This window comes from Bufo gargarizans, chromosome 11 (genome assembly GCF_014858855.1).
Source record: "Bufo gargarizans isolate SCDJY-AF-19 chromosome 11, ASM1485885v1, whole genome shotgun sequence".
NCBI lineage: Eukaryota > Metazoa > Chordata > Amphibia > Anura > Bufonidae > Bufo > Bufo gargarizans.
In genome coordinates this window covers 3,542,849-3,555,772 of record NC_058090.1, presented here as the reverse complement: position 1 = coordinate 3,555,772, position 12,924 = coordinate 3,542,849, and the positions used below count along the sequence as shown (strand labels likewise).

Sequence of the window (12,924 nt, the reverse complement as noted above, 5' to 3'; positions counted from 1 at the left end):
CTGTCACAGCATTTCAGGAAGACACTGGCATAATGCCTAATGCGTGTGGCACCTGCCATGTGTAATGTATGAGGGAGTAGGTAATGAACGGCCACCACTGGGCAGGTGACATCTCACCTGTGCAAACTGTCCGGGACAGCTCCGAAATCTCCATTCCAGGGAAAAAAGGGCTAACTATTCACACCTCCAAATTTATGTGTGTACCTCAGATACTTCTAACATGTCACCACTATAGCTATATGAATACATTTAAAGTGACTTCCCTTGAAAAAAATCCATAAGAGAGGAGAATTAATATATTCATTCTAAGCCGAGATCTGATCACGTGAAGGCCTGAAGCTGAACTGCTCAGAGTTTCTGATGACATTTTCGAGGCCCTGTGTGGATAGAAACCAGCAAATACATGCATCCTCCCACTAGAAAGTGCTTTCCGGACTCGCCACTAATCAGCCGCCGTTTAGCTTCACGTCTGTAACGAGTGTGTACATGCTCCTGCATGAGCCTGCAATTTTGGATCACAAGATGCAACCCCACTGGCCAATATAAAGGAAAATCATGCTCTTCCATCCTGTGCAGTCATACAGTGTTATAATCACAATAGCTGTAAGCTGTCTGGGCATGATGGAAATTGGAGTTTTGCAAGAGCAGTAGGGCCACGAGTTTGACATCCCTGCTATAGGCCATTTACACATACAAATGCTACTACCTCCAGCCAGCTAACAGCAGATATTCAAGTATACAGCGAATTTCAACAAGACTGCACCTGACCGAAGGATAATGGTCCAGGATAATGATATTGTATGAGGACGAGCAATAGCAGCAGCCATCGCTCATCCTCCACTTAACAGGCAGGCTCCTCACAGCATCCAAAGGCAGCACAGGGTACAGTGCCTTGCAAAAGTATTCACCCCGTGTTTTGGTGCCTCAAAACCTGGAATTAGCATGGATTGTTTGAGGATTTGCATCATTTATTTTACAGAACATGTCCACAGCTTTAAAGAGGTTTTTTTTTATTATTATCATTGTGAAGCAAACAAATAGGACAAAATAACAGAAAAGGTCAATGTGCATAACTATTCACCCCCTAAAGTCAATACTTTGTAGAGCCACCTTGTGTGACAATCACAGCTCCAAGTCACTTTGGATAAGTCTCTATGAGCTTGCCACATCTTACCACTGGGATTTTTGCCCATTCCTCCTTGCAAAACTGCTCCAGCTCCTTCAAGTGGGATGACCACAGATTTTCAATTGGATTGAGATCTGGGCTGTGACTAGGCCATTCCAACACACTTACATGTTTCCCCTTAAATCCCTCAAGTGTTGCTTTAGCAGTGTGTTTGGGGTCATTGTCCTGCTGGAAGGTGAACCTCCATCCTAGCCTCAAATCACGCACAGAGCGGTACAGGTTTTGCTGAAGAATATCCCTCTATTTAAGCACCATCCACCTTTCCTTCAACTCTGACCAGTTTCCCAGTCCCATCCCCACAGCAAGATGCTGCCACCACCATGTTTCTTTGATGGTCAAAAAGTAAAATTTTAGTCTCAGACCAGAGCACCTTCCTCTATACATTTTGGGAGTCTCTCACGTGCCTTTTTCGCAAACTCACAACGTGCCTTTTTTTTTTTTTTTTTTTTTAGCTGAAAGTAATGGTATTCTTCTAGCCACTCTGCCATAAAGCCCAACTCTATGGAGCGTACGGCTTATTGTCGTCCTATGTACAGATACTCCAGTCTCTGCTGTGGAACTCTGCAACTCCTCCAGTTACCTTAGGTCTCTGTGCTGCCTCTCTGATTAATGCCCTCCTTGCCCTGTTTGGGTTGGCGGCCGTCTCGTGGCAGGTTTGCTGTTGTGCCATGCTCTTTCCATTTGGTTATGATAGATTTGATGGTGCTCCTGGGGATCATCAAAGATTTGGATATTTTTTTTTTTATAACCTAACCCTGACTTGTACTTCTCAACAACATTGTCCCTTACTTGTTTGGAGAGTTCCTTGGTCTTCATGGCAGTGTTTGGTTAGTGATGCCTCTTGCTTAGGTGTTGCAGCCTCTGGGGTCTTTAAAAAAAGGTGTGTATATGTGATGACAGGTCATGTGACACTTAGATTGCACACAGGTGGACACTGGCCATGTGCATTCCGCAGTTTGCAAATCGCACATGGCCAGCACTATAATGAAAATGCCTTTTCTTGTCTGTGTCTGCGGACAAGAATAGGACATGTTTTATTTTGTTGCGGGGCCATGGAACGGAAGTGCGGATGCGGACAGCACACTGTGTGCTGCCCCCATCTTTTGTGGCCCCATTTAAAATGAATGGATCCGCACCCGTTCTGCAAAATTGCATATCGGATGCGGACCCATTTTGCGGAAGTGCGAATGGACCCTAATTATGTGACTTCTGAAGGTAATTGGTTGCACCAGAGCTTTTTATGGGCTTTCTAACAAAAGGGGTGAATACATACGCACATGCCAATTTTCTGTTTTCTATTTCTAAACAATAGTTTTATTAATATATTTTTCTCATTTCACTTCACCAAAGACTATTGTGTTCTGATCCATCACATATAATTCAGATTAACAAAACATTGAACTTAAAGGGAGTCTGTCACCTACCTGACCGGTTTCACACAGGTGACATTGTTCAGTGGGGCACAAAGATATTACACAGATGTTACCCGTGGTTAGTTCTTCTGATGCTTCAAATCGCCCAAAAAGTCGTTTTATATCATATGCTAATGAGCCGTCGCAAGTGCTCAGGGGCGGAGAGAAGCATCAGAAGAACTAACCACGGGTAACATCTGTGTCATGTCTTTGTGCCCCACTGAACAATGTCACCTGTTTAAAACCGGTCAGGTAGGTGACAGACTCCCTTTAAGGCTGTAATGTAACAAAACACGAAAAAAGTCAATACTTTTGCAAGGCACTGTAGGTCATCAATATGAGATCAGCGGGGGTCCGACTCCTGATCAGCTGTAAGAAGAGGCCATGTGTCTTCCAAGTGACTTTCCATTCATTAGTCACATGGCCTAGGTGCAGCTCAGTCCGATTCAAGTGAATGGCGATGAGCTGCAATACTAAGCACAACCACTATACAATGTACGGTGCTGTTCTTGGTATACAGTGTGGAGGCCACGGCACTCACAGGAGAGCCATGGCTTCCTCTACAAACATCTGATCGGTGGGGGGTCGGGCGTCTGACCCGGACAATCTCATATTAAGGACCTATTCTGAGGAGAAGTCCTCAATATGTAAATCATGTAAATCCTAGAGAACTCCTTTAAGGTGACTCCCCAAAATAAGCCTTCTTCTCCAACATATTGCACAATAGTAAAGGTGTGAGTCAAAAGCTGCGCAGAGGGGGTTAAACTCCCCCCTTCTGGTTGTTTCCACCGACCTCTCTGTTTAACATTCACAGCAGCCGAGTAGACAGCATCTTCTAATTTTGGAGCATGGAGGTTGCTCCAAACTGCTCTAATTAATCCGCAACACTTGATTGCATTTCCAATTCCCCCTCCTCTCCCTTCTTTCCACTTGCAATTTTCTTTGCTGACTTGAAAAGTTCCGTAGCCAGCTGATACTGTGACCTACAAAAGCCGGCAGATCTGGGGGCTTATACCTAGGATGGGGATACACTGTCATACAGGAGACTTGCCCAGGAAAGCTACAGAGACTGAACTGTGCAATCACTAGGAGGACAAAACACAATTTTAGGAAACTGCATAAATAGCCATTCCTTAAAATAGGGGTATTGCTAGAAATGCTCACCTAATGCCCCTGTTATCTGCTTGCAGTAATGCTCACCTAATGCCCCTGTTATCTGCTTGCAGTAATACTCACCTAATGCCCCTGTTATCTGCTTGCAGTAATACTCACCTAATGCCCCTGTTATCTGCTTGCAGTAATACTCACCTAATGCCCCTGTTATCTGCTTGCAGTAATACTCACCTAATGCCCCTGTTATCTGCTTGCAGTAATGCTCACCTAATGCCCCTGTTATCTGCTTGCAGTAATGCTCACCTAATGCCCCTGTTATCTGCTTGCAGTAATACTCACCTAATGCCCCTGTTATCTGCTTGCAGTAATGCTCACCTAATGCCCCTGTTATCTGCTTGCAGTAATGCTCACCTAATGCCCCTGTTATCTGCTTGCAGTGCTGGAGGATTTTGATTCCTTCCAATAACCCTCCAAAATAAATCCCATACCTCATGAAAAGGAATATTCTCTCTCTCTATGCCTGCTACTGCGGTGATCAGCACTCTGACTCAATCAGATGTCTCCCCATGTCTCTTCCTTCTCGTCACTCAAGATATGCAGTCTCACGGACACAGAGAGAACCTGCAGCTGCATCCCTCCCCTCCAGCACTTTTCAGAAGTGCATAGGAAAAGGGATGGGTTCATTCTGCTGCTGCATTTACTGTAACTTTCCCCAGAAAGTGGCGGAAGTTATAGCTGAAGTCTACACCAGCCTGTAGACCTCAGAGATGCGCCTTATTTGATAAGAGGCTTCTTTCTCCAGCGCAGGGATTCGCCAGTTTTGATAAAATTCTCCCATTATGTCATCAGAAAATGACCCCTCGATTAAATCATGTTTTCATGTTGAACAAGAATTTTTGGTGATGTTATTTTTAATTTTACAGGTCAATATCTATATAAAAGTATCCAGTTTTCACATTGGCCTCTAAGCCTAATAATAGGTTCCACTTTACTGCAAACATCTCCTTATCATTGTAGGATTAGAATGACAGATAACACAGGATCCACCATTCGCAATAGGTGATTACCAAAGCTTTTCAGCTCCATCCTGACCTCTGCACAGGTCACAGACCATGCCTAGGAAACTCTTCCACAGAGGTCAATGAGGTCAGCTCCTGTCCATTGTGTCTATAGCCCATTGAGCTGCTGTGAAGCATATATCTAAATATGTTAAAGGGTTTGTCTCATCTGAGACATTGGTGGCATGTCACTGGCATATGCCACCAATGTAAGAGGTGTGGGTCCCAGCTCTGGTACCCACAATGATCTCCAGTATGGAACCCCCAAAGTGAACTGAGAGCAGCTATGCATGCGCGGCTGCCCTCCATTCATTTCTATGAGACTGCAAAAAAATAGCCAAGCTCTGGCTCGGCTATTTCCAGAAGTCCCGTTCATTTCTTTGGGACTCCGAAAACAGTAAAAAACGCACGCACTCGGCTTTATTTTGGAACTCCCCTAAGAATGAATGGAGAGCACTCTGCACATGGGGGCCCGTTTTAGAGATAGGTGTGGGTCTGAGAGGTGGGACCTGCACCTATCCCAGAAATAGGCCATTAAAGTCCCATAAGAAACAACCCATTTAAGAACAGCTCAGACAAGATGGCAGCCCACGTAATCACGTTTAGGAAATAAAATTTCTGGGACACATTCCCTTTAACCAAGATACATTTTGGGAGTGGAGGTACAGAGAAGGGTTCTGTAAATCTACATATAACCTACAGGATGGGTAAAGTAGACTACAGGCTGGTAGTAAGAGACGGAGCACATCTGCTCTTTAGTATTCTGCATAAAATGAAACAGATATGGAGAGATCTTTGTGTTTTCTGGGGAAAACTTGATAACAAAAGTCCATATATATTAGGAGAATGTAGTTGGGCAAAACACATAGAAGGCAGGTGGACCCACTAAATGTCTCTGTGCTGCTGTGACTCTTGGATTTGTTAGGCTTCAATTTCAGATATCTATACTATACCAATCTGGGTGCTTATTGCATACACTGTATAAAACAAAACAAAAAAAATAACAAGATATTATGGTGATTTCCATTTAATAAACTGATGGTATCACTTTATCAGAAGGGAATATCCTATCCTATATAATTATCATAATACTGCCCCCTATGAGCAAGACTAGCACTACTATACCACCCAAGTGTACAAGTATAAAATTAATATATTATTGCTTCATAGAAAATAACGACTCTAATAGTGCCCCTATGTAAAATGATATAACCACCATAATACTGCCCCTATGTACAAGACTATAACCATTATAATAATGCCCCTATGCAGAAAAAATCTATTATAATACTGTCCCCATGTATACAAATATTACTATAATACTGCCCCAATATATAAGAATATACTATAATACTGCCCCTCTGTACAAGACTATAACAATTCTAATACTGCCCCCTATGTACAAAAATCTTTTATAATACTGTTGCCTATGTACAAGAATATAACTTCGAAAATACTGCCCCTATATACAAGCATATACTATAATACTGCCCTTTATGTACAAGAATATATCTACTATAATACTGTCCCCATATACAAGAATATCACTACTATAATACTGTTGACTATGTACAAAAATCAAACCATTATAATACTGTCCCCTATGCATAAGAATATACCTACTATAATAATGTCCCCCTATGTTCAAAAATCTATTTTAATACTGTCTCTTATGTACAAAAAATATAAGTACTATAATACTGCCCCAATATATAAGACTATACTATAATACTGCCCCTATGTACAAGACTATAACTGTTATAATACTGTCCCCTATGTACAAGACTATACCTACTATAATACTGCCTCCTATGTACAGTTATGTAACTACTATAATACTGTCCTTGTGTACAAGAATATAACTACTATAATATTGTTCCCTATGTAAAAAAATAAAACTTCTATAATACTACCTATGTACATTGCCAGTGGTTTAGACATTAATGGTTGTGTGTTGAGTTATTTTGAGGGCACACTAAATTTACACTGTTATACAAGCTGTAAACTGACTACTTTACATTGTATCAAAGTGTCATATCTTCAGTGTTGTCCCATGAAAAGATATAATAAAATATTTACAAAAATGTGAGGAGTGGGCTCACTTTTGTGAAATACTGTAGCTTGTATATTACTGCTCCTATGTATGTATAATAATATAATACTGCTCCCATATACGAGAATACACCTACTATAATATTTCCCCCTATGTACAAGAATATAACTACTATAATACCGCCCCTATGTACAAGAATATAACTATAATACTGCCTCCTATGTACAAGAATATAACTACTATAATACTGCCTCCTACGTACAAGAATATAACTACTATAATACTGCCTCCTACGTACAAGAATATAACTACTATAATACTGCCTCCTACGTACAAGAATATAACTACTATAATACTGCCTCCTACGTACAAGAATATAACTACTATAATACTGCCTCCTACGTACAAGAATATAACTACTATAATACTGCCTCCTACGTACAAGAATATAACTACTATAATACTGCCTCCTACGTACAAGAATATAACTACTATAATACTGCCTCCTACGTACAAGAATATAACTACTATAATACTGCCTCCTACGTACAAGAATATAACTACTATAATACTGCCTCCTACGTACAAGAATATAACTACTATAATACTGCCTCCTACGTACAAGAATATAACTACTATAATACTGCCTCCTACGTACAAGAATATAACTACTATAATACTGCCTCCTACGTACAAGAATATAACTACTATAATACTGCCTCCTACGTACAAGAATATAACTACTATAATACTGCCTCCTACGTACAAGAATATAACTACTATAATACTGCCTCCTACGTACAAGAATATAACTACTATAATACTGCCTCCTACGTACAAGAATATAACTACTATAATACTGCCTCCTACGTACAAGAATATAACTACTATAATACTGCCTCCTACGTACAAGAATATAACTACTATAATACTGCCTCCTACGTACAAGAATATAACTACTATAATACTGCCTCCTACGTACAAGAATATAACTACTATAATACTGCCTCCTACGTACAAGAATATAACTACTATAATACTGCCTCCTACGTACAAGAATATAACTACTATAATACTGCCTCCTACGTACAAGAATATAACTACTATAATACTGCCTCCTACGTACAAGAATATAACTACTATAATACTGCCTCCTACGTACAAGAATATAACTACTATAATACTGCCTCCTACGTACAAGAATATAACTACTATAATACTGCCTCCTACGTACAAGAATATAACTACTATAATACTGCCTCCTACGTACAAGAATATAACTACTATAATACTGCCTCCTACGTACAAGAATATAACTACTATAATACTGCCTCCTACGTACAAGAATATAACTACTATAATACTGCCTCCTACGTACAAGAATATAACTACTATAATACTGCCTCCTACGTACAAGAATATAACTACTATAATACTGCCTCCTACGTACAAGAATATAACTACTATAATACTGCCTCCTACGTACAAGAATATAACTACTATAATACTGCCTCCTACGTACAAGAATAGAACTACTATAATACTGCCTCCTACGTACAAGAATATAACTACTATAATACTGCCTCCTACGTACAAGAATATAACTACTATAATACTGCCTCCTACGTACAAGAATATAACTACTATAATACTGCCTCCTACGTACAAGAATATAACTACTATAATACTGCCTCCTACGTACAAGAATAGAACTACTATAATACTGCCTCCTATGTACAAGAATATAACTACTATGGTCTCTGATTGCAGGCCACTGAGAAAGAGCTCCTCACTCTCCAAAGCAGATCTCAGGGACATTCTGGAATCTGCTCTTGCACCTCTTAAAAAGAATTTGGAGGAGATAATTGGAGACCTGCGACAGATTGGGAATCGTGTGGAGTCCCTGGAGCTAGCACAGGAAGCCATCCTGGTGCATGAGGGTAAGACCAGAGCAGCCCTGCAAACCCACAGAGACTTGCTAAACGATGCGCTGATGCGCATAGAGGATCAGGAGAACCGGAGCCGGCGGCGAAATATTCGCATCCGCGGCCTACCCGAAAATATTGCGATTGACGCGCTTCATTCAGTCGCATGCACAATTTTCTCCTCCCTGCTGGGAGCTGAGAGAGCAGCTCCGATTGTGATTGAGCGCATCCACAGGGCCTTAAGGCCCAAGCCAAAACCTGGTGAGCCGCCGCGGGATGTAGTATGCGGCATCCTAAGCTATGTGGACACTGCTGCACTGCTCAAGGCGGGAAGGGAGGCCGACCGCATCATGTACGGTGAGACCCCAGTCCTTTTCTTCCAGGACCTGGCCCCCTCCACCTTAGCCAAGAGGCGCATCGTGAAGCCACTCCTAGAGGCCCTTAAAGCCACAGCTACGCCATTCCGATGGCTCTATCCCTTCGGTCTGGCCATTTTGAAAAATGGGAGGCAGTATACGGTGCGGACCCCGGAAGACCTGAAAGCAATATGGGGCCCTCTTGGGATTGAACCCATCACAGTTCCCTCGTGGATGCCGGCTGATCAAGGGGACCCCCTGCCTACCCCTCCGGGTATAGATTCGTGGCAGCAAATTTCACCTTCCAGAGCTGGGAAACAAGGAAAAGGCCGGTCGCAAGCACCTGTTACCTGACTTTGCTCCGGGAAGCGATGAAGGCGCTTTTGTTCACTCTCCACTGAGTTCAATGTTCTGTGACTTTGCTGGGTCCCAAGACGTAGGAACTCTGTCTGGCTCTGCCTGAGCTGAAGTTTCATCGTTTGTCCATTTGGACTTATTTTAGGTCTTGGCCCACTGCCCCGTTCCCATGGGTTTTGGGCCGGACCCTATGCTTTACTACCTTGCCTGCATGAGACGCAGGTTACGAGCTGTGTATTAGAGCACTGATTGCACTGTTAGTTATGCGGGGGTTATATGTCTGCACTGTTGTCAGTTATGTTACTGATTATGTCCTCTCCCTCACCCCCTTCCTTTCCATCCCCGGTGGCCCCACAGGAGTCCCCCTCTGACAGATCCCGGCTGTTTGCCGCTATGAAAAAGGATCTCCATTGTGTCAGATGCTGGGTGGGGTCACGTGCTCCCTGTCCATGGGGAGACATTCTCTGTTATTTGGGTTGTGTTACTGTCTCATTTGTTATGTTTTTTCTTTTGACTTTCCCTTCCTCCTCTTTCCTCCCTTTCTTCCTCTTACTCCGTCCGTGGCTTTCTAGACTGGATGTCCTCTTGCTCTGGGCCGACAGGCCTCCTCTGTCTTCACTATGGCCTCTGTTGTAGTTGCCTCACTGAATGCCAAGGGTCTGAACGAGCCATGTAAGCGGTCTCAGGTGCTCTCTTTGTTACTGAAAGATGAGGCCTCCGTTGTATTCCTCCAAGAAACTCATTTTAAATCAGGGAAGATCCCGAAATTGTCCCAAAACGCATTCCCACAATGGTTTCATAGCTCTTTTGCCTCGGCTAGCAGGGGCGTCAGCGTGGCCGTCCACAAGCGCCTACCCTTCAAACACTCCGCTGTCCTTGCGGACACTGATGGTCGCTTCTTATTCGTTAAGGGGCACATCGCTGACGCGCCTGTTACCCTGGCTAATTTATATGCCCCTAATAGGGGTCAGATCCCCTGGCTCGTTCGGACTCTTGAGCAATTACAGGCTTTTAGTGAGGGTATGCTTATACTAGGAGGTGACTTTAATGTGACTATGGAGCCAGGCCTTGACTCGTCCTCCCAGAGGTCTGAGTTGTCCCACAAACTTCTGCGACGTCTGAAGACTGCGCTGAAGAAGTTGCGGGTTATTGATGTGTGGCGCACTATGCATCCCTCTGGTAGGGATTATACGTTTTATTCAAACGCTAAAAAATCCTTTCATAGGTTGGATTACTTGTTTTTATCCTCCCCCCATATTTCTCAGGTGGTAGACACGAGGATTGGGAACATTACGCTTTCTGATCACGCCCCAGTATTTCTCCGAGTGTCTATGACAGCTCTTCCTAAACGTGAGAGAATATGGCGTCTTAATGACACATTGATCTCCGACCCTACCAATGCAGCTAGAATCTCCCGGATTATGTCTGAATTCTTCTCTCTTAATGCAGTGGGCGACCCTCCTCCCTCCCCCTCCATCTTGTGGGAGTCTCATAAGGCGGTGGTTAGAGGAGAATTAATTTCCCTGGGCTCGCATGTTAAAAAGTTGCGCTCCAAGGCTGTAGATGACCTGCTGTCCCGCATAGCGAGTCTTGAACTGACCCATAAGCAAACCCAGGCTCAGGCTGTGGCTGCTGAATTGGTGGAGGCCAGGACGGGACTGAAAAACTTGCTCAACGCCAAATCAGCGAAACTTATATTCCGCTCCAGGTTTAAAGCTTATGCCCATGGGAACAAAGGTAATAAACTGATGTCTGCCATGGCTAAGCAACGCCACATGGATTCATTCATTCCTGCTATTCTAGATGCGAAAGGCAATAAGCACAAGTCGACTCACGATATAGCGAAAGCGTTTAGTGCTTTTTATGCGGATCTGTATAACCTCCCCACTCCAGACCGTCCTGGTTCGGCCTCTATTGAGCAAGCCACAGATGAGTTCCTGTCCACTCTGAAGCTGCCCTCTATTAGTCCCCTGCAAGCTTCCCAACTAGTCGCCCCTGTATCAAGAGAGGAGATTGGCAAGGTCCTTTCCTCCATTCCTTCAGGCAAAAGTCCAGGCCCGGATGGACTCCCTATATCGTATTACAAGACCTTCAAAGACATTTTGACCCCTCACTTTCAGGCACTTTGTAATTTCCTCCTGACTGGAGGTTCTCTACCCCCCCAAACGTTAGAGGCCCACATAACTATAATCCATAAAGAAAACAAAGACCCCCTCCACTGTGGCAGTTATCGCCCGATTTCACTGCTAAATGCGGACGTCAAGTGGTGGGCCAAGATACTGGCGCAGCGAATACAGCTGATCCTGCCGGATCTTATTGATAGCGAGCAAGTGGGGTTTGTACGTGGCAGACAGGGCTGTGAAAACACGATACGTTTGCTCCATCTTATGGATTGGGCTAGAAGCTCCTCCACGCCTCTGGCTTTGCTGAGCACGGATGCGGAGAAGGCCTTCGACAGGGTCGGTTGGCATTATATGTCACGGGCCCTGTCGAGGTTTGGTTTCCCAGATTCGTTTATATCTGCGATCTTCACTCTGTATTCAGCCCCGTCTGCCAGACTCAAAATAAATGGTACGCTTTCTCCCTCCTTTTCCATATCCAATGGGACAAGGCAGGGGTGTCCTCTCTCCCCATCTCTGTTTGTCATAGTGATGGAGACTTTGCTGTGTAAGATCCGGCAGGATCCCGCTGTTAGGGGCTTGACCATTGATTCTCAGACCCACTTGACAGCCGCATTTGCAGATGACCTACTTATTATGACTTCCAATCCCGAAACATCCTTCCCTAGGCTTTTGTCTCTTTTTGAGGAGTTTGGTTATGTGTCAAACTTTAAAATTAACTATGGCAAGTCCATGGCCCTAAACGTTACTTGTCCAGAATCGGTTAAAGAGGCCCTTCAGGATACTACCCCCTTTCACTGGGCTACAAAAGACATAGTATTTTTGGGTGTGCATGACCCGGCTCAGGCGAAGGACTTATTTGCTCTGAATTATGCCCCCTTATTGTCCTCAGTTAGGAAGCAGCTGCACTCTATTAGACTGCCGTTTATTTCTTGGTGTGGCAAGAGGAACTACCTCAAGACCTTTATAGCTCCTAAATTTTTGTACCTTCTGCAGGTGTTGCCTATCTGGCTGCCGCACTCATTTTTTGTAGACATCCGCAGAGTTTTCTCCCTCTTTTTGTGGGGAAGTAAACCCTCCAGAATTGCTTATTCGGTGCTGACCAGAGAGAGGAGGTTTGGCGGCTTTGGTCTGCCCGACATACGTTCCTACTATGTGGCCTTTCAACTATTTAGAGGTCTATCCCTCCTCAATAGCACTTATAGTGCTCCATATGTGTGTCTTGAGCGCTCCCTGCTCTCCACTAGAATAAAGCGGATTCTCTGGGGGCTGTCCCCTTGTTCTCCGGGTAGTTCCTCTTTGCCACTCCTATGGAAGGGTATGTTTGTTGAGTGGGCCAAGCAG

General features: G+C 43.7%; 1 protein-coding gene across 3 annotated transcripts in view; it reads right to left on the bottom strand.

Annotated features, from left to right (window-relative positions):
• AGK (acylglycerol kinase) overlaps positions 1–12,924 on the bottom strand; it is a 72,152-nt gene that overhangs the window by 32,389 nt on the left and 26,839 nt on the right. The gene's annotated exons all lie outside the window — the stretch shown is intronic.